This window comes from Lissotriton helveticus, chromosome 5_1 (assembly GCF_964261635.1).
Source record: "Lissotriton helveticus chromosome 5_1, aLisHel1.1, whole genome shotgun sequence".
Taxonomy (NCBI): Eukaryota; Metazoa; Chordata; class Amphibia; order Caudata; family Salamandridae; genus Lissotriton; species Lissotriton helveticus.
Genome location: NC_136065.1, coordinates 738550913 through 738570751, shown reverse-complemented (window position 1 = coordinate 738570751; position 19839 = coordinate 738550913). Strand labels below are relative to the sequence as shown.

The 19839-nt window shown below is 51.7% G+C and overlaps 1 protein-coding gene across 2 annotated transcripts in view; it reads right to left on the bottom strand.

Annotated features, from left to right (window-relative positions):
• The window catches only part of HNRNPH3 (heterogeneous nuclear ribonucleoprotein H3), a 187084-nt gene that overhangs the window by 269 nt on the left and 166976 nt on the right, over positions 1–19839 (bottom strand). The window lies entirely within an intron of this gene.

Genomic DNA, 19839 nt, shown 5'->3' with positions numbered 1-19839 from the left:
GGAAGACAAAAAGAAAGTCTTAATGCAAAGGGAGCTCTCTTGAGCAAATAGGTTATGTACCTGTAAAACAAGTATGAAAAAGTTAGACCTAACATCACAAAAGTGTGATCTTGCACACAAGAGAAATCTCATTAGGAAATGCATTCTGAGCAAATGAGGTGTATTATTGTGTGGTTTTGCAACCTCACCATGTAATACACAACTCCTTCGGGTCCAGCAGGTTTAGTCTGTAAAACCCTCAGCTCAACCATGGGTAGCTGTGGCTCTGAGCAGCAAGGCTTGCACAAAGGAACAAGTGTAAAACCTTTAAACACCAAAACTGGAAGAAAGCGACAACACAAGAAATCTAACCCCAATTTCTAAAAATAGACATTTTATAAGGATTTGGACGCTAGAGCAAAATGGTTCCGGAGAAGGATTTTGTAAGCAATAATACGGATTAAGTTACTTACCCTGTAACCATCTGTTCTTGGTCTGCAGTGCTGTAGAGTCACATGCTTTGCATACTCCTGCCATCTAGTGTTGAGTCCGGATGTTTGCAAGTTATTTTTCTTCAAAGAAGTCTTTTCAGTTATGAGGTAACGCGACTCCTCCTTTCAGTGATAGTGCGCATGGGCATCGACTCAATTTTTATGATTTTCCCCCCAGAAGAGTGAGAATGGAGTAAGTGTAGAATAGAGATGTCCAAGTGTATGAATGTATAATTAAGAAATGCAACAACTATAGATGCCCAGGGAGGTGGGTGGGTGCATGTGAAACTACAGCTCTACATGACAACAGAGGTTTACTGGGTAAGTAAAAATCTGTTCAAGACATGCGCGCTGTAAATACACATGCTTTGCATAGACTACAAAACAGTATACTCCCAAAGCTGTGGCTAACCTGTAGATGTTGCAGTTTGAAACAGTGTTTTATCTATTGCCAGCCTAAATTAGCTTGTTGTCGTGCTAACACATTTGCACAATAGTGTTTGGTAAATGTGTGTGGTGTAGACCATGTAGCTGCCTTACATATGTCAGCTAGAGGAATATTCCGCATGAAGGCCATACTAGCTTCTATTTTGCGAGTGGAGTGCGTTCTCTAGAGTATGGATAAAGTTTTTATCTTTAACATAGCATGTTTTAATGCATTTAACAATCCATCTTGAGATGCCAGATTTACAGATGGGGTTGCCTTTGTGAGGTGGAGCAAATGCAACAAGGAAAATGCTACTTACCAGTATGCATCTGTTCTTGGCATGTAGAGCTGCAAATTTCTGCACTTTGCATTAGATCGCCACCTGATGTTGGGCTCGGATGATTGCATGTTGTCGTCATGGAAGAAGTCTTTGTAGTCACGAGATAGGTGACTTCTCCCTTGGACGATAGTGCGCATGGGCATCGGCTCCATCCTTAGATTGTTTTTCGCCATGATGGGAAATGGAGTTCGTATAAAGTAAGAAAAAGGCTGTCCATGCGTGTATATCTAATTAACATAAAACTGGAACAGATACAGGTCCCGGGGGGAGGGCGTGTAGTAATCTGCAGCTCTACATGCCAAGAACAGATGCATACTGGTAAGTAGCATTTTCCGTTCGAGGCATATGAGCTGCAGATTCTACACTTTTCATTGATTGTGCAGCAGTGTCTCCCCTAGCAGTGGTCACCTGTATCTGGTGAAGTAGTTTGAAAGTTGAGGACAGCTTGGCCTACTGCAGCTTGTTGCTTGGCTTGCACATCAACACAATAGTGTTTAGTGAAGGTGTGTGTTGTAGACCATGTTGCTGCTCTGCAAAGGTCTTCTAGAGGAATGTTACCTAAGGCCATGGAGGCTCCTAGTTTGCGCGTAGTGTGCTCTAGGAGGAACTGTTAATTTGCATTTGGTTTGAGATAGCATATTTGTATACATTTAACAATCCACCTTGCAATTCCTGATTTAGAAATGGGGTTGCCTTTATGTGGTGGAGAGAAAGCTACAAATAGTTTCTTTGCGAAAGGATTTTGTCGTATCAATGTAATATAGGAGATCTCTTTTGACATCTAATGTGTGTAGAGCTCTCTCTGCTACAGAGTCTGGATTTTGAAAAAATACAGGCAATTCTAAAATTTGATTTAAATGAAAAGGAGTAATCACCTTGGGAAGGAATTTAGGATTAGTCCTTAGAACCACTTTGTTACGGTGTAATTGTAAGAATGGTTCTTGTGTAGTGAGAGCTTGAATGAATATGCTACTTACCAGTATGCATCTGTTCTTGGCATGTAGGGCTGCTAACATTCATATCTTAGCATTAGATCGCCGCCTAGTGTTGGGCTCGGATGATCGCACATTGTTGTCCTGGAAGAGTCTTCGAAGTATCCTGAGATAGGTGGCTCCTCCCCTGGACTACAGTGCGCATGGGCATCGGCTCCATCCCCAGATTGTTTTTCGCCATTGTGGCAGAAGATGGAGTGAAAAGTGTAAAGGATGTCCATGCTAATGAATAAATACAATAGTATATCAGCAGCTGCGACAGGCACCGGGGAGGAGGGCGGGCGATATGAATGTTAGCAGCCCTACATGCCAAGAACAGATGCATACTGGTGAGTAGCATATTCAGTTCGAGGCATGTGGGCTGCTAAATTCATATCTTAGCATAGAATACATAGCAGTCCCTCCATCAGCGGCGGTTGCCCGTGCCAGCTGCAGAAACCTGAAAAAGTGTCTTCAGAACAGCCTGTCCTACAGCAGCTTGCTGCTTGGAATGCACATCAACACAGTAGTGTTTTGTAAAGGTATGTGGTGTAACCCACGTGGCTGCTCTGCAAATATCCTCTAAAGGAATGTTCCCTAGGAAAGCCATGGATGCCCCCAGTTTGCGTGTGGAGTGCGCTCTGGGGGGTATTGTTAAAGTGCGCTTGGCTTTTTGATAACATATCTGGATGCACTTAACAATCCATCTGGCTATCCCTGCTTTGGAAATCGGGTTGCCTTTGTGTTGTGGTGCGAAGGCAACAAAGAGTTGTTTTGTTTTTCTAAAGGGTTGTGTTCTGTCTATGTAGTACATCAACGCCCTCCGTACATCTAAGGTATGGAGCATTCTTTCCGCCACCGTTTGCGGGTTTTGAAAGAATGCCGGTAAGTCAATAGTTTGGTTTAGATGAAACTGACACCACCTTCGGAAGGAATTTGGGGTTAGTGCGTAGCACTACCCTATTTGGATGAATTTGAATGAATGGCTCTTGGATTGTGAGCGCCTGCAGCTCACTGACACGCCTCAGAGACGTAATAGCTACAAGGAAAGCTACTTTCCACGTAAGGAACTGGAGTTCACACGAGTGCAGTGGCTCAAATGGCGGTCCCATCAGTCTGGTGAGAACGACATTGAGGTTCCACACCGGAGCTGGCGGTGTTCTTGGGGGAATGACTCGTTTCAGACCTTCAAGGAAGGCTTTAATGGCGGGCACTCTGAAGACAGAGAGGTGCTGCCTGTTCTGGAGATAAGCCGCTATGGCGGATAGATGTATCCAAATGGAAGTGTACGCTAGATTGCACTTGTAAAGATGCAACAGATAGCAGATGATGTTGGGGATAGATGCATCTAGCGGGTTGATGTCATTGGCTGTACAGTAAATGACAAAACGCTTCCACTTTGCAGCATAGCATGCTCTAGTAGTTGGCTTCCTTGCCTCCTTGATGATGTTCATGCATTCCGGAGGTAGGTTAAGGTATCCAAACTCTAGGATTTCAGGAGCCAGATCGCCAGGTTGAGCTGTTGCGGATCTGGATGCTGAATGTCTCCATGGTTCTGCGTCAAAAGACTGGGCGTGAGACGCAGTCTTTGATGCTGCACCACTGAGAGTTCGAGGAACGTGGTGTACCAAGCCTGGCGCGCCCACGTTGGAGCAACTAGGATGAGAGTCATCTCGTGCTGCCTTAGCTTTCTTGCGACCAGCGGTATGAGAGGGGCTGGCGGAAAAGCGTACGCAAATTTGCCTGACCAGTTCATCCATATCGCATTCCCCTGCGACTGTGGGTGAGGGAACCTGGCGGCAAAGAGTTGGCATTTTGCGTTCTCTTTTGTGGCAAACAGGTCTATCTCCGGATGACCCCACTGCCGGAAGTACGGGTGGAGGACAGATGGGTGTAACTCCCACTCGTGCATTTGATGGCTGTACCTGCTGAGCAGATCCGCCATCTGATTGTCCTTTCCTGGGAGGTGTTCTGCCATGAGGAAAATGTTCCTCTGAATGGCCCACTTCCACATGCTCTGAGCCAGATGAGACAGCTGTGGCGAGTGGGTGCCCCCCTGCTTTTGAATGTAGTACATCGCGGTCATGTTGTCCGTCCGGACTAGCACGACTTTGTTGCACAGATGTACAATGAAGGACTTGAGCGCCATGAAGATTGCCATCAGTTCCAGATAGTTGATGTGCATCTTCTGTTGCTGCGTCGTTTATAGTCCCTGCACTGTGTAAGTGAGCACATGAGCTCCCCATCCCTGGAGAGATGCGTCCGTTGTCAGGACAATCTGCGGCACAGGCTCTTGGAACAGTCGGCCCTTGCAAAGGTTGTGTGGAGTCCACCAATGCAGAGAGTCGTATGCCCGACTGGTAACCAACACTAGGTCTGTCAATTGCCCACGAGCCTGTGTCCACTGATTCGCTAAGCACTCCTGGAGCGGGCGCATATGTAGCCGTGCGTGAGGGACTATGAAGATGCAGGAGGCCATCATGCCTATCAACTGCATGAACACTCTCGCTGGAAGCGAGTGTTGTGGCCTGAACTTTTGGATCAGAGCCTGCATGCTGTCTATCCTGACTTGGTTTGGCTGAGCCATGGCCGTCAGGGTGTTGATCGTTGCACCTAGGAACTGCCGGACATGTGCCGGCTGAAGATGCGATTTTGGGTAGTTCAGGGAGAAACCCAGATCGTGAAGAAGGTGAATTGTGGCCGATATGTCTGCGGCGCACTGTTGCTCTGACTTGGCTTGCACGAGCCAGTCGTCTAGGTAGGGGTAGACATGGATGTTCTGCCTCCTGAGGTGCGCCGCTACTGTCGCCAGACACTTGGTGAACACCCTCGGGGCTGTTGTGACTCCGAAGGGTAGGACTTTGAACTGGTAGTGCCTGCCCTGAATAGTGAACCTGAGGTATTTCCTGTGTGACGGGTGTAGTGGAATGTGGAAATAAGCATCCTTGAGATCTAAGGTTGCTAAGAAGTCTCCCTGGTTTAGCAAGGGAAGAATCTGTTGCAGTGTAAGCATGTGGAAATGTTCTGATAGTATGTACAGGTTGAGGGGACGTAGATCTAGAATGGGCCTGAGAGATCCGTCCTTCTTTGGAATAAGGAAGTACAGGGAATATACCCCCGTGCCTTCCTCTCCCACCGGCACGAGCTCGATTGCTCCCTTTTGCAGCATCACCACTACTTCCTGCTGCAATAAGAGCAAGTGCTCTGCGGACATAGGCCTTTGCCTTGGCGGGATGTTGGGTGGAGTGGACTTCAACTCTAGGCAATAACCATACTGGACTAGTTGTCGCACCCACCTGTCTGTGGTGATGTTTCTCCAGACGGGCAGGAACTGCTGCAGTCTCCCCCCGACAGGTGTTAGGTGGTCGGGGGGCAGTGACAGAGAGTCACTGTTTGCTTGGAGTAGAGGAGCGGGAGCTGTTGTTTCCTCTGCCGCGACCTCTGTTGCTGTTATTTCTGTAACCTCCTTTGTTTTGTTTTGTGAACGAGGATTGTGCCCCACCTTTTGAGAACTGGGATTGTTGACCCATTTGTCCTCTGGTGACTCCACGCGCACCTGAGCGACGAAAATTGCTGCCACGAAACTGTTGTGACTGTAGGGCCCCCATAGACTTAGCAGTTTCTGTGTCTTTCTTTATTTTCTCTAGGGTGGTGTCAACATCCGGACCAAACAGACTATCAGGAGTGACTGGCTGATTAAGAATTGTCGTCTGAATATCCGGTTTAAACCCTGAGATGCGGAGCCACGCTTGTCGTCTCAGCATAACGCTAGTGTTGATAGCTCTAGCAGCTGTGTCCGCAGCGTCAAGTGCACACTTGATGGCTGCGTTTGAGATTAGCTTTCCTTCCTCAATAAGCAGTTTGGTGCCCTCTTGGAACTGTGGAGGCAGGTGTTGTACAATCTGTTCTAGGGTGTCGTAGTGCGCCCTATCGTAACGCGCCAAGAGCGCCTGTGTATTGGCGATGCGCCAAAAGTTTGATGCCTGTGCAGCTACTCTTTTGCCCCCTGCCTCTAGCACTTTGGATTCCTTATCCGGGGGAGGAGCTTCACCCGTAGTCTGGGAGTTGGCACGTTTCCTGGCATTGGCGACCACAAGAGAGTCCAGTGGCAATTGTCCCCGAATGTATGCGGGGTCTGCAGGTGCAGGTCTGTACTTTTTTTCAATGCGAGGGTTGACCACTCTCGCTCTTGTAGGCTCCTTAAATATGTCCCCAGCATGCTTGAGGACTCCTTTAAGCATAGGCAGTGTCTTTACTGTCCTTTCAGAGACTGAAAAAGTGTCGAAAAGGAAGTCTTCCTCAACCGGGTCGGCATGCATGTCCACATCATGATTGGCTGCCGCCCTTTCGAGTAGTGCATGAAAACCTGCTGAATCCTCAGTCGGGGATGCCCGTGCATTGAAAAGCTGCGGGTCCTGCCCCGCACCTTGGGTGTTCTGGTCACCAGTGTCATCATATGAATCCGGTTGTGCATCAGGTTCATTGATTGGGAAATTGTACTGCTCGTCCTCATCATACCCCTCACCCGCAGAGTGTTCAGGGGAGGGAGTAGGGCTCCGTCTCGGAGGAGGCTGGATTGGTTCCGTGAGGCCTAAGGCGTCAAGGGGCACCCTCTTCTTCTTTAGTGGGATGACATAGGGGTCCACTGGCTCCGAAGTGATTTTCCTCTTATAGAGGGTCAGTTTGCCTGTGTTAGCGTCGATGAAATGCTCTGAATCGTCCTCGGATTCGAGTACCCGACGTGGAAGTGGGCCAGTCGGTGAAGAAATCACCTGTTTCGGTGCCGATTTGGTTGAAAATGCTTTCGGCGCCTCCTTCGGCGGCAAAATAAAGAGAAGTTTCCCAGATGGCTTCGCTGGAGTGTCCTTTTGCGGCTGCGGCGACGGTATCGGAGCCGACGGGGCAAAGGCCTTCTCCCTGATTCTTTTCAGTGATTCGGCTATGGGGGACGCCTCACTCACAGTTTGTTTCGGCGCTGACGAGGATGGTCTGATCTTTCCCTCGGATCCGACGTCCTTGTGGGCCTTGTGCGCTTTGGGCGCGGATCCTGTCTTTACCGCCTCCGATTCCTGTGTTCGGGGCGCAGACTTCTTTCCGTGTGCCTGTGTAGCCTCCTTGGCGCCGACTTTGGCGGGCTTGGACGGCGTCGTAGCCGCTGACCCGTGCCGACCATCTTTCTTGGAGGACCCCTCCTCTGGCGTCGGTTTCGATTTTGCAGCATCGGAATCGACGGACTTCTTCGACTTCTGCGGACCGGAGGTCGACCGAGGCGATGGGGTAGCGGGCACCGTCGTTTTCACCGGCACGGCAGCCATCTTAGGGACACTCGAGTCCTTAAGTTTCGGTTTCGTTTTCGGGTCGGCCATTTTAGGTGTTGCCGATCCCGATGGTTTCGGTTTCGAAACAGTCTGCTCAGCAAGTAAGTCCGTGGCCGGGCCCGAAGGCGGGGCTGTGGCTTGCGGCAACGGGTCTTGGGTAAGGCCGACAGGCGATCCCGTGTCCCAGTCGGTATCCTCGTAACCTTCGGGCAGAGCTCGTCCCCCGAGCTGTCTGCCGCGGCCCCATAAATCTCATCGTCGTCTCCTACCTCGTCGACGTATTCAAGGCCTTGACCCGCGACTCAGTCGTCGTCTCCCGGATCCGCCTCGACCTCCGTCTCGGGTGGGGAGATTTGGAGATGATGACCCTGGTCCTCTTCGTCGTGGTCGCCGAAGATGTTCTCCGGATCCGGGGCCGCTTGTTTAGCTTCCATGCGCATCGCGCGCCGAAGCTTGAGAGTCTTCTTTGAGCGGAACTGTGCACACAACTTGCACTTGCCGTCGTCGTGGTCAGGCGAAAGGCATTTGTTACACACGGGGTGTAGATCGATGTGTGGGTACTTGGACCCATAGAGCGGGCAGTACTTAAACGGGCTCCGCTCCATGTCCGAAAAGTTTTGCAGTCGTGGCGATGAGAAGGCCTCAAAGTTCCGAGAGCGAAGAAAACTCCGCTTATTCCGGCTCCAAGAGACGGAAGACTCGAGACCGTGCGCAGACAATACCGACGCAAGAAAATCGAGGCCTTTTGGCCGCTAAAAGTTAGTTTTTCTTGGTTCCGACAGTAAGACGTCGAGACCACATCCGAACCCAATGGCGGAAAAAAACAATCTGGGGATGGAGCCGATGCCCATGCGCACTGTAGTCCAGGGGAGGAGCCACCTATCTCAGGATACTTCGAAGACTCTTCCAGGACAACAATGTGCGATCATCCGAGCCCAACACTAGGCGGCGATCTAATGCTAAGATATGAATTTAGCAGCCCACATGCCTCGAACTCTCACTAACTCTTCTGAGTGATGTAATAGCAATGAGGAAAGCTGTTTTCCATGTGAGAAACTGTAATTCGCATTTGTGTAAAGGCTCAAAAGGGGGTCCCATGAGCCTGGTAAAAGGAAAATGCTACTTACCAGTATGCATCTGTTCTTGGCATGTAGAGCTGCAGAGTTGCACACTATGCATAGATGGCCACCTAGTGTTGGGCCCGGACGTTTGCAGTTTGTTTTTGTTGTAGAAAGTCTTTGGAAGTCACAGGATAGGTGACTCCTCCTTTGGGTGATACTGCGCATGGGCATCGGCTCCATCACCAGATTGGTTTTCGCCATTAGGGAAGTGATGGAGCTCAGAGATGGTGATGACCATGTGTGTTTGTATCTAATGAGAATAATACTGGAACAGATAAAGGCAGCTGCGGAGGCGGGTGGGCAACTCTGCAGCTCTACCTGCCAAGAACAGATGCATACTGGTAAGTAGCATTTTCCGTTCGAAGCATATGAACTGCAGATTGCACACTATGCATAGATTGTATAGCAGTACCCACAACTAGCGGCGACCACCCGTATCTGTTGCAGTTGTTTGAAATAGTGTTTTAAGTACAGCCTGGCCTACAGTGGCTTGTTGCTTTGTTTGCACATCTACACAATAGTGTTTTGTGAATGTAGGCGGTGTAGACCATGTAGCTGCTTTGCAAATGTCTTCCACTGGAATGTTCCCTAAGAATGTCATGGAAGCCCCTATTTTCCGTGTAGAATGGGCCTTTGGAGGAATTGTTAGTGTACGCTTAGCTTTATGTAACATATCTGGATACACTTAACAATCCACCTGGCAATACCAGATTTTGATATTGGGTTGCCTTTATGCGGTGGTGAAAAGGATAAAATAAGCTGTTTTGTTCTCCTAAAGCTTTGCGTTCTCTCTATGTAATATAGTAATGCTCTTTTGACATCTAAGGTGTGCAGAGCTCTTTCTGCTACTGTTTGTGGCTGCGAGAAGAAAACTGGCAGTTCCACAGACTGGTTTAGATGGAAAGGAGAAACTACCTTTGGCAGGAATTTAGGATTTGTACGAAGAACGTGTGCATGAAGAACAACTTCATTGTGGTGCATTTGCAGAAAAGGTTCTTGAATGGTAAATGCTTGCATTTCACTAACTCTTCTTAACGAAGTAATGGCTACTAGGAAAGCCACTTTCGATGTGAGAAATTGCAATTCGTATTTATGTAAAGGTTCAAATGGAGGTTCCATGAGACGCGTGAACACTATGTTTAAGTTCCACACAGGTGAAGGTGGTAGCATTGGAGGTATTATTCTTAGACCCTCCATAAAAGCTTTAATGGCTGGCACTCTAAAAAGAGACAGATGCTGTTGTAGGTAAGCTGCAATGGCAGCTAGGTGCAACCTGATAGATGTGTAGGCTAGATTACATTTTTGAAGGTGCAGTAAATAGCCTATGTGTTGGATGGATACATCTAGGGGATTTATATTGTTGTTTTGACAGTATATTACAAAACGTTTCCACTTAGCAGCATAGCATGCTCTAGTGGTGGGACGCCTTGCTTCCTTGATAACATTCATGCATTCTTGAGGGAGTTTAAGATAACCAAACTCTATGACTTCAGGAGCCAGATCGCAAGGTTGAGCTGAGCTGGGTCCAGGTGTCATCTCTCCATGGTCTATTTGAGGTTGACCCAGCATTTGAAAGAACGGGTGAAGAACTTGTAGATGAAGTTCCCACTAGTGCATTTGCTGAGTCTTCAGACTTAGCAGATCTGCCATGGTGTTTTGAAACCCTGGGACGTGCTGGGCTATTAAGAAGATGTTCTGAGGTATAGACCACCTCCATATCTGCTGAGCTAGTTGAGAGAGCTGCAGAGAGTGTGTCCCTCCCGGTTTGTTTACGTAATACATGGCTGTCATTGTCTGTGCGGACTAAGACAGTCTTGTTTGCCACTTGTGTTTGGCATGCTTTCAGAGCTAGGAACACAGCGAATAGCTCCAGATGGTTGAGGTGGAGTAGTTTTTGCATTGGTGTCCACCTTCCCTGCGTGGTGTAATGGAGTAGGTGGGCTCCTCAGACGGAGAGCGATGCGTCTGTCTAACAAAACTAGGTCTGTTAACGGACCTTGAGCCTGGCTCCATTTACTTGCTAGACATTCTTGAAGTGGACGCATTTGCAGTCTTGCGTGAGGCACTATGAATATGCAAGATGCCATCATCCCTATGAGTTGCATAAACACTCGAGCTGGAAGCGAGTGTTGTGATTTGAATTTTGTTAGGAGCGTTTGCACACTTGTTATCCTTGCTGGAGAGGGATAAGCCCGTGCTAGTCGAGTATTGATTGTGGCTCCTAGGTACTGTTGTGTGTGCGATGGTAGCAGATGGGACTTGGTGTAATTTACTGTGAAGCCTAAGTCTTGGAGTAACAGCATTGTACTACGAGTGTTGTAAACACTGGTTGTACACTTGTGCTTTTATGAGCCAGTCGTCTAGATATGGGAAGACGTGGATGTGCGGTCTCCTTAAATGTGCTGCAACCACTGCTAGACATTTGGTGAACACTCTTGGCGCTGTTACTCCGAATGGGAGTACCTTGAATTGGTAGTGCTGTCCTTCTAGCACAAATCTTAAATACTTTCTGTGCGCCTGGTGAATTGGAATGTGGAAGTAGGCGTCTTTGAGATCTAGAGTGACAAGAAAGTCGTTCTGCAACAGGAGTGGAAGGACTTGCTTAAGTGTGACCATATGGAAATGATCTGATTGTATGTAAGCGTTTAGAGGTCTGAGGTCTAGAATAGGTCTCAGAGATCCGTCCTTTGGAATTAAGAAGTACAGAGAATATACTCCTTTGTTCCTTTGATGTTTTGGAACTATCTATTGCATTTTTTTGCAGGAGAGAATGTACTTCTTGTTTGAGCAGCGTTAAATGTTCTTGTGACATTGGGCGCTGTTTGGGTGGTATGTTTGGGGGGTAGCTGTTAGTTCTAGACAGTAACCTGACTGAATTATTTGAAGCACCCACCTGTCTGATGTGATGTCTTTCCAGGCTGACCGGTATTGCTGTATCCTTCCCCCGACAGGAGTGGAGTCGGGGGGAGGGGAGTCATTGTGTAGGGGTGGAGGCAGATCGTGTGTTATTCTTGCCTTTGCCTTATTGTTACCGCGGTAACATCCCTTTTTGGTAGCCCTTAATGTAGGTAGACTGAGTGGGGCTTTTGTATGTTGTGGAAGGTGTATCGGATGAATATCCTCTGTTTGCACCTCTATATGTGGAGCGACGAATTGAACGTCTGGGAGCCTGCGACTGCAGGGCTCCCATAGATTGCTGTGTGTTTTCATTTTTTCGATGGAGATTGCTGTGTGTTTTCATTTTTTCGAGGGAGAAATCAACCTCTGGTCCAAATAAGTGCTGCTCATCGAATTGTTGATTGAGTATAGCACTTTGGACCTCTGGCTTGAATCCAGATATACGTAGCCAAGCATGCCTGCGTAGCAGGACGCTAGTGTTGACGGCTCTGGAGGCTGTCTGCTGTGTCTAGCGCGCAGCGGATAGATGTGTCCGTGATAACTTTTCTCACCTGAATTAGCTCACTAGCTCCATCTTTAAATTTGTCAGGAAGATGTTGCATTATTTGCTCGAGCTAATCATAATGTGCCCTATAATAGCGTGCTAGTAAGGCTTGCGTGTTAGCAATGCGCCACATGTTTGCCGCTTGTAAGGCCGTTCTCCCCCCCCCCCCCCGACGCATCAAGGAGTTTAGATTCCTTGTCTGGTGAGGGAGCTTCTCCTGATGTTTGAGAGTTAGCTCTCTTACGTGCGTTCGCTACGACTAGAGAGTCCAGGGGAACTGGTCCCTTTATATATGCTGGGTCAGATGGCGCTGCTTTATACTTTCTCAACCCATGGGTTTATAACCAGTGTCCTGACTGGGTCTTTAAAGACCTGAGAGGCATGTTTAGCCTTTGAGCATAGGCAAAATTGCTGAAGACCTTTGTGCGGTGTCAAATGTGTCTAGCAGGAAGTCCTCTATTGCATCGGAGTGCATGTCTACCCGATGGTATTGTGCTGCTCTAGTCAGTAATTGGTTGAACCCTATTGTGTCTTCTGGTGGTGAGGGCCTAGAGGGGTATATGTCATCTTGTGGTACATTTGGGACATCTGGTGTAGTATATAGTCTTCCCATGGGTCTGGTGAGGCTGGCGGATAATATGGGTCCTGTGGATCAGCCCCTGTATCTGGTATGTCGTCCCCATTATCATCATGTGTGCTAGTGGTGTAGGGGAGAGAGGTGGTGAAATATATGGGGAGGGGGGGGGGTTGGGCGCAGGAGGCGGGGAAGGTACATGCATAGGTGAGGTAGCAAAGTCTTTTTTCTTCTTTGGGCCGGTGCCTCTGCTGGTCGTTTTTTTGATAATGTTAATCGACCAGTTTTGGGATCCTTCATGAGTCTTTGGCTTTGGGTCTGGAGCAAACAAGTCTCTTTCAAGAGCGTGACCTTTTGGCATGGAAGGCTGTTTCGGCGCCGGAGCGGCTTCTTTCGACTTTTTATCTTTAACGGGGGAAGCCGGGGTATTTTTCAGATCCCAAGTCTTTTTCGGGTCCGATACTCGCCTCTGGTGCGTGCTTCGGCGCTTTTTTGGTGCTGGAAGCTTTTATCAGCTCCGAAGTTGGTTTGGGTGCCGAAGGAAATGAGTGCTTCGGCGCCGATGGCTTCGGAGCGGTACCAGGTGTTTTTTCCGGTGCGTGTGTGTTGGCAACGAGTGGGGGTCGACTCGAGCCAGAGTCGCCCGAAGGCCTTATTGACTTCTTGGCCGAGCCCGAAGGTAGAGTCTCGGTGTGCACCCGAGCCAGAGGCCTTTTTTGTGTGTGTCGAGGGGCGGCTGGGGTAGACGGTCTTACGACCCGCTGAGCTGAGTTACGTCCTCGACATCAGAATCCTCTTCCTCCGAATTGCTGTCGACAGTTCTTCTGGGACATAAACGCCGCCTTCATGGAAAATGTCGTCCGGAATCGAAGCTGAAGATCTTTGAGCCATTGTTCGTCTGGCTCTCCTGTCCCGGATAGTCTTTTTGGAGCGGAAGGAGACACAGGCTGAACAGTCCTTGGCCTCCGGAGGCAGAGGTTACAAACCTCGTGGAGGTCGGTGTGGGGAAACTTCGACCCACATTGAGGACACCTTTTAAATGGCGTCCTTTCCATTAGCTGGAGTCGAGGACTAGTTGGGCCTGAAGGCCGTAGTCTACGACCGGAATGGACGTTCTTGGTCTCGAAAAATAGTGTTGACAGGAAAAAGCTTTCTAGAGTAGTTTCTTGAAGACTATGAGGATTGCGTGCCGACGGTAATCGGTTCCAACTTGGAGCGCTTGAACCACATCCGAGCCCAGTGGCGGAAAAAAACAATCTGGGGATGGAGCCGATGCCCACGCGCAGTATCACTCAAAGGAGGAGTCACTTATCCTGTAACTTCCAAAGACTTTCTACAACAAAAACAAACTGCAAACATCCGGGCCCAACACTAGGTGGCCATCTATGCATAGTGTGCAATCAGCAGCTCATATGCCTCGAACACATTGTTTAGGTTCCACACTGGAAAAGTTGGTAATTTTGGAGGAATGATTCTTTTTTAATCCTTCCATGAAAGCTTTTATTGCTTGCACTCTAAACTATGTAGGTTGTCTGTTTTGTAGATACGCTGCAATAGCGGCTAGGTGTAATCGTATAGATGAATATGCTAGATTACATCTTTGTAGATGAAGGTAACAGATAATATTCTGGATGGAAGCATCCAGAGGATCGATTTGATTATTAGTACAGTAAATGGCAAATCTTTTCCATTTAGCAGCATAGCAAGCTCTTGTAGAAGGTCTCCTGGCTTCCTTAATATTCATACAGTCTGGTGGCAGGTTAAGATAACCAAACTCTAAGACTTCAGGAGCCAAATTGCTAGATTCAATTGATTTGGACCTGGATGCCTGATGTCTCCATGGTTCTGCGTTACCAGGGATGGTGCTAGAGACAGTTTTTGGTGTGGAACTAGAGAAAGTTCTAGCAGTGTGGACAACAGGTGTGGAAACCTGGCGGCAAAGGTTGGGCATTTTGCGTTTTCAGATCTATGTCTGGATGACCCCACTTGTGGAAGAATGGTAGAAGAACTTGTAGATGAAGTTCCCATTTGTGAGGGGCGTGGCTTAAGCGCCGATGTAACCAGAAGCTGGACTCCGGAGCTCCTCCGCTCCCGCCTCGCTCCCAGCCATATCCTGACCCCCGGCCCGGACCCTGAACCCTCAGCCGCGCATGGGAGGACCTGGGGAGCGTGGGGAATGACCTTGGCGGCCCCGGAGTCCCTGTAACAGCCCCCGATAAACATTTTTGAGCACCGAGGAGCGCCTGGGTTCACGAGCGCCCAAAATGGCGGCCGCGGTCCCTGCCGGCTCCGCCTGACGACGGAATCCTGTGGATGTCGACCAGACCTGGGGTGCAGCGACGACCACCTGCTCGGCGGAGGGGACCCCCCCCGGTACTGGTGGAAGCGGAGGGCTTTGCCCAGCTGAGGGGCGCTTGCAGGCTCAGGCGACAGTTGCAGCAGCAAGCTGCCTGACCCCAAAATGGCGGCCCGAAGGTGACGGGAGCAGGCCGGGCTCTCTCGTCGGCGAGGATTGACGGAGTGGAGGCATCGCTGGGCACCTGTAGCGGAGGCCCTGGAGACCCTTGCCCTGGGGGAACTGACACTCGCAGCAGAAGCAGACTCGAGGTGAGCGGCCCGAGCTGGGAAATCTGAAGTGTGGAGCGCCCCAAATGGCGGCTGCTGCCCACATCTGAAGGCAGGGCGCTGTTGGAGCTGGGAGGTCCAGGAGAGTGAAGGGCATCATTGCGGCGACCCCCCCGACGCCGGGGAGAACTGAGGGCACAGCAGCGTTATAGGGATTGGAGTGCGAGGACATAGGAGACTGCCGCCCACGCACTGAGGGCTGCCCTGGTGACACTGTCTTCGGGGGTCCCGAGGCCCTCGTGGGAGGGTGGGGCCGCCCCGCTCCTGGTGAGAAGACCCCGGCGCTTCACGCCGTGCAAAGATAGACGCCAACCCTCACTGCGGATCAGTGGTGTGCGGGCTCTGTGCGTGGAGGACACGTGGGGACGACGGACCGCGACTGACCCGGGGGCCCTGGTGCCCCGTCGCCCTGGTGGAGGAGGAGACCTGCCTCTCGGAGAGCTGGTGCCCAGCCTGAAGGGGGTGCGGAGACGCGACGGAGCCGAGAGCCCCTGTAGCATTTGGTGGGGGGTATTGTTAGAGCCTGCTTCGCCGGTGACCCCCGAAGGGGCGCGCAAGATTTGCCACCCGGCAGGATGGCCCGAGGGGGCAAGAAGGGCGGCTTTGGCGCCCTGAAACTGGACGACCCGGGCCACCTGGTGGAGGAAGATGAGCCGGGCCTGGAGCGGGGGGCACAGCCTGCCAACGTGACCCGTCTCTGGGGGATATCATGCAGGCGATAGTGGAGTCGCGGGAAGCCCTCGAGAAACGAATGGTCACCATCGGATCGGACTTGACCATGTTGAAGGACGACCACAGGAAACTGAAGGAGCGAGTGGCGACTTCAGAGGTGACCCTGAAAGAACTGCCGGGAGAAGTGGCCGCTCTGAGAACATCACTGGCGGAGATGGCACAGAAGGTCCGGGTACTGGAGATCAGAGCCGAGGACAGTGAAGGACGCTCCAGACGCAATAACCTCCGCCTCGTGGGGGTCCCAGAAAAAGTGGAGGGGAGGACGCGGTCTCCTACCTAGAGGGCTGGCTGCGATCTGAGGTGGCCCCGGATGGCCTTTCCCCGTTTTTTTGCCATAGAACGGGCACACCGGGTCCCTGCTCGTCCTCCCAAGCCGGGGGCACCGCCGCGGCCGATAATACTGCGTCTCCTGCACTTCCGAGACAAGGACCACATTCTCCGGAGGGTACGGGACCTACCGGACCTGAGAATCGACAACAGCAAGGTCATGGTATTCCCGGACTTCACAAGAGATGTGCAAAGGCAACGGTCCTCTTTCCTAGTGGTCAAGCGGAAACTGAGATCACTGCAGCTGCCCTACGCAATGCTGTTCCCGGCTCGGCTGAGAGTCATTGAAGGAGACCGTACCCACTTTTTCCTGACGCCACAGGAGGCCTGGAGCTGGATTGATGGCAAGGGGGGGCCGAGCGCAGATCCCCCGCCGGAGACCTCGCCCAGGAGGCGCTCTGCGGAAACGACGCCGACGCGGAGATCTGGTTCCCCGTCGGGATGGCAGCAGGAGAGAGCCCAGGCGGTGTTGGCAGTGGCGGCCATCAGCCAGGGAGACGCCAGTCCCTCCAGTAGTGCATCGGAGCGCTCGAAGGTCAGTGCTCCCAGTCCGGGATCCAGCAGTGGACAAGAGCTTTCAGAAACGGACCTGCCGGTGGTGACTCCCCAAACAGCTGATGGAATCCTTGGCTAAGATGGGCCGCAGGACACTGCTCACATCTGTCAGGTACCGGGGGGCGGTTGGGGGGCTGCTTCCGGACGCTATGCGGTAAGGGGTGGAAGCCTCCTGGACTTATCACTGAGATGTGGAGGGGGGGGGGGGGGGGGGGGGGAAGGGGGATGAGAGCGGGGAGACCTCTCCTGAAAGTTCTGGGGGGTGGTGGGGCGGGGGGCTTCGGGTCTGATTGGGTCGGTATCACGGTCACACAAGCCCTATTCTACTGAGATACGCTTTCATTGACTAAGTTTGGATGGGGTTTCCATGTTGGTGGTCTGTCCTGGGGTGTGGGAGTTGGGGAAGTTCTATTGTTCGGGTGGGGGGGGGGGGGGGAACAGGGGGGGAACTCGGGCATGCCAGGGGGGTTGCTGTGAGAATGGATGAAGCGGGTTGGGCTCTACAATGGGACCCGACCTAGACTACAAATGTCTCACGTGGAATGTAAGGGGAATGCACACGATGCAGAGGCGCCACAAGATCCACTCCTATTTAGTCAGACGGGGCATACACTTCGCCTTCCTTCAGGAAACGCACCTACTAGATAAGGAGGGTAGGGCACTGCAAAGGAGGTGGAGGGGACAGGTCTACCACACTGGGAACTCCGCATACGCCAGGGGGGTGGCCATCTGGATACGGGCGGGGGTTCCTTTCCAATGCACGCAACACCTGATTGACCCGGAGGGGAGGTATGTCATGGTGAGGGGCAAGCTGGATGGGCGGGACCTTACTCTGGGCTGTCTGTACACTCCGAACGTAGACCAACCTGCTTTCCTCTCCTTGCTGTCCAAAAAGCTGGCCCCGTTTCTGGTGGAGCCCCTGCTCCTTGGGGGAGACTTTAATAGCGTCACTGACACCACTCTAGACAGGTCACACCCCCCACTACCCAATGCACCAGCTGGCAGACTGGCACTTGCGCGTACTGCGTGGCAGCGTCGATGGGGCCTGGTGGACTCATGGCGGGCTGGCCACCCATCGGACAGGGACTATTCCTTTTTTTCCGCTCTCCATGAGCTACACGTTCGCATCGATGCCTTCCTGTGCTCTCAGAGCGTGCATGCAGAGGTACGCCACAGTGAGTACCTCACGCGTACGATCTCGGATCATAACCCGTTGCTTTTGCAATTGAATTGGTCCCAATACAGCCCGCGTATCCCTGCCTGGAAGCTGCGCCCGGAGGCACTGGAAGATCACCTATTCCGCGCAACAATAGCCACGAACATTGAGGAATACTTTCGGGTCAATGAGGGCACGGCGAGCTCGGCCACGATAGAGTGGGACGCCTTCAAGACGGTGGTAAGGGGTCGGTGCATTGCGGCGGCATCGGGAGTTAGGAAGACGTTGTTAGCTGATATCACGAAGGCGGATGAGAAATTACGGGACCTAGAGAGAGCGAGACCGGAGCGGCCTGACACCCATGTGACGCTACTTGAGGCGCGGGAGGCAGTGGCGGCCGCTGTGGAGCGACTCCGGGGCTTCGATTACAAGGCCTACCTCACGCGCGCGCACTCGGAGCGCGACAAGTCGGGAGCCCTCTTAGCCTGGCTGGCCAACCCGGCTCGTCGGAACTCGGTCATTCTTGAGCTAAGAGACCATTCGGGAGCGGCACGGTTTGATCAGGAGGGGATCAATGAACTCTTCCACGATTACTATACGGAACTCTACCGCAGCAGGATCCTGCTGTCAGAGGAGGAATTCCAGGGTTTCGTTGAGGGCCTGGAGTTACACGAGTTAGACGAGGAGGGAGCGAAACGGCTCGGGGGCAGCATTCAAGAGAAAGAAGTGAAGGTCGCCATCAAGGGTATAGCGCGGAACAAGACGCCGGGCTCCCAACGGAGTTTTATCTCACGTACATCGACCTTTTGGCGCCCCAACTGGCGCGGGTATACAATGAAGCAAAGAGGCTGGGCAGCCTACCGAAGACCGCCGGCGAGGCACTCATAGTCCCCCTCCTGAAACCGTGCAAGCAACCGTGGGACAGGACAGCATATCGCCCATTGTCGATGCTAAACCTGGACTATAAGATCTTGGCGACGCGCCTGCTCCCCCACATGGCCTCGCTGATCCACGCAGATCAATCCGGCTTCATCCCGGCCCGCAACACGGCGCTCAACGTGTGACGACTCCTGCACGTGCTGGAGGCCGACACCTATGATGATGGTGAAGCAGCGGTGTTTGCTGTCGACATGGAAAAGGCCTTTGACAGCCTGGAATGGCCTTACCTCTTCCATGTAATGCGCACAATGGGGCTGGGCGAAGACTTCGTGGATTGGACGGCGCTACTATACCGAAATGCTACAGCAAGGGTCAGAACTGGAAGAATCATTTCCGAGATGTGTGCGGTGAGCAGGGGCACTCGTCAGGGTTGCCCTCTCTCCCCCCTGTTCGCCATAGCGATCGAACCACTCGCGGCGAGAGCCCGCCTGGGGCGGGCATATCAGGGTCTGGATGTCTATGGCCAAGTACACCACATAGCTTTGTATGCAGACGACCTGCTGATGTTTCTGGCGGACTCGACTGATTCTCTGCGAGGCGCTAAGGCCCTCCTCCAATCGCTGAGTAAGGTGTCGGGGCTCCGGGTAAACTGGGCGAAATCATACCTGTTCCCAGTCAGACTGCGTAGACTAGGCCCACAAACCTCGGAGGGGGTGACGTGGGAGGAGAGGTGCCTGCGCTACCTAGGGACCTCGATATTTCACGACAGCGGATATTCTTGAGGGGAACGTCGGTTCGGCGATCAGGCACGCCAAGGAGAACTTCGAGTTTTGGGGCACGCTCCCGTTGTCACTCATGGGGAGGGTGGCACTCCTTAAGATGGTGACCCTTCCACGGTTGCT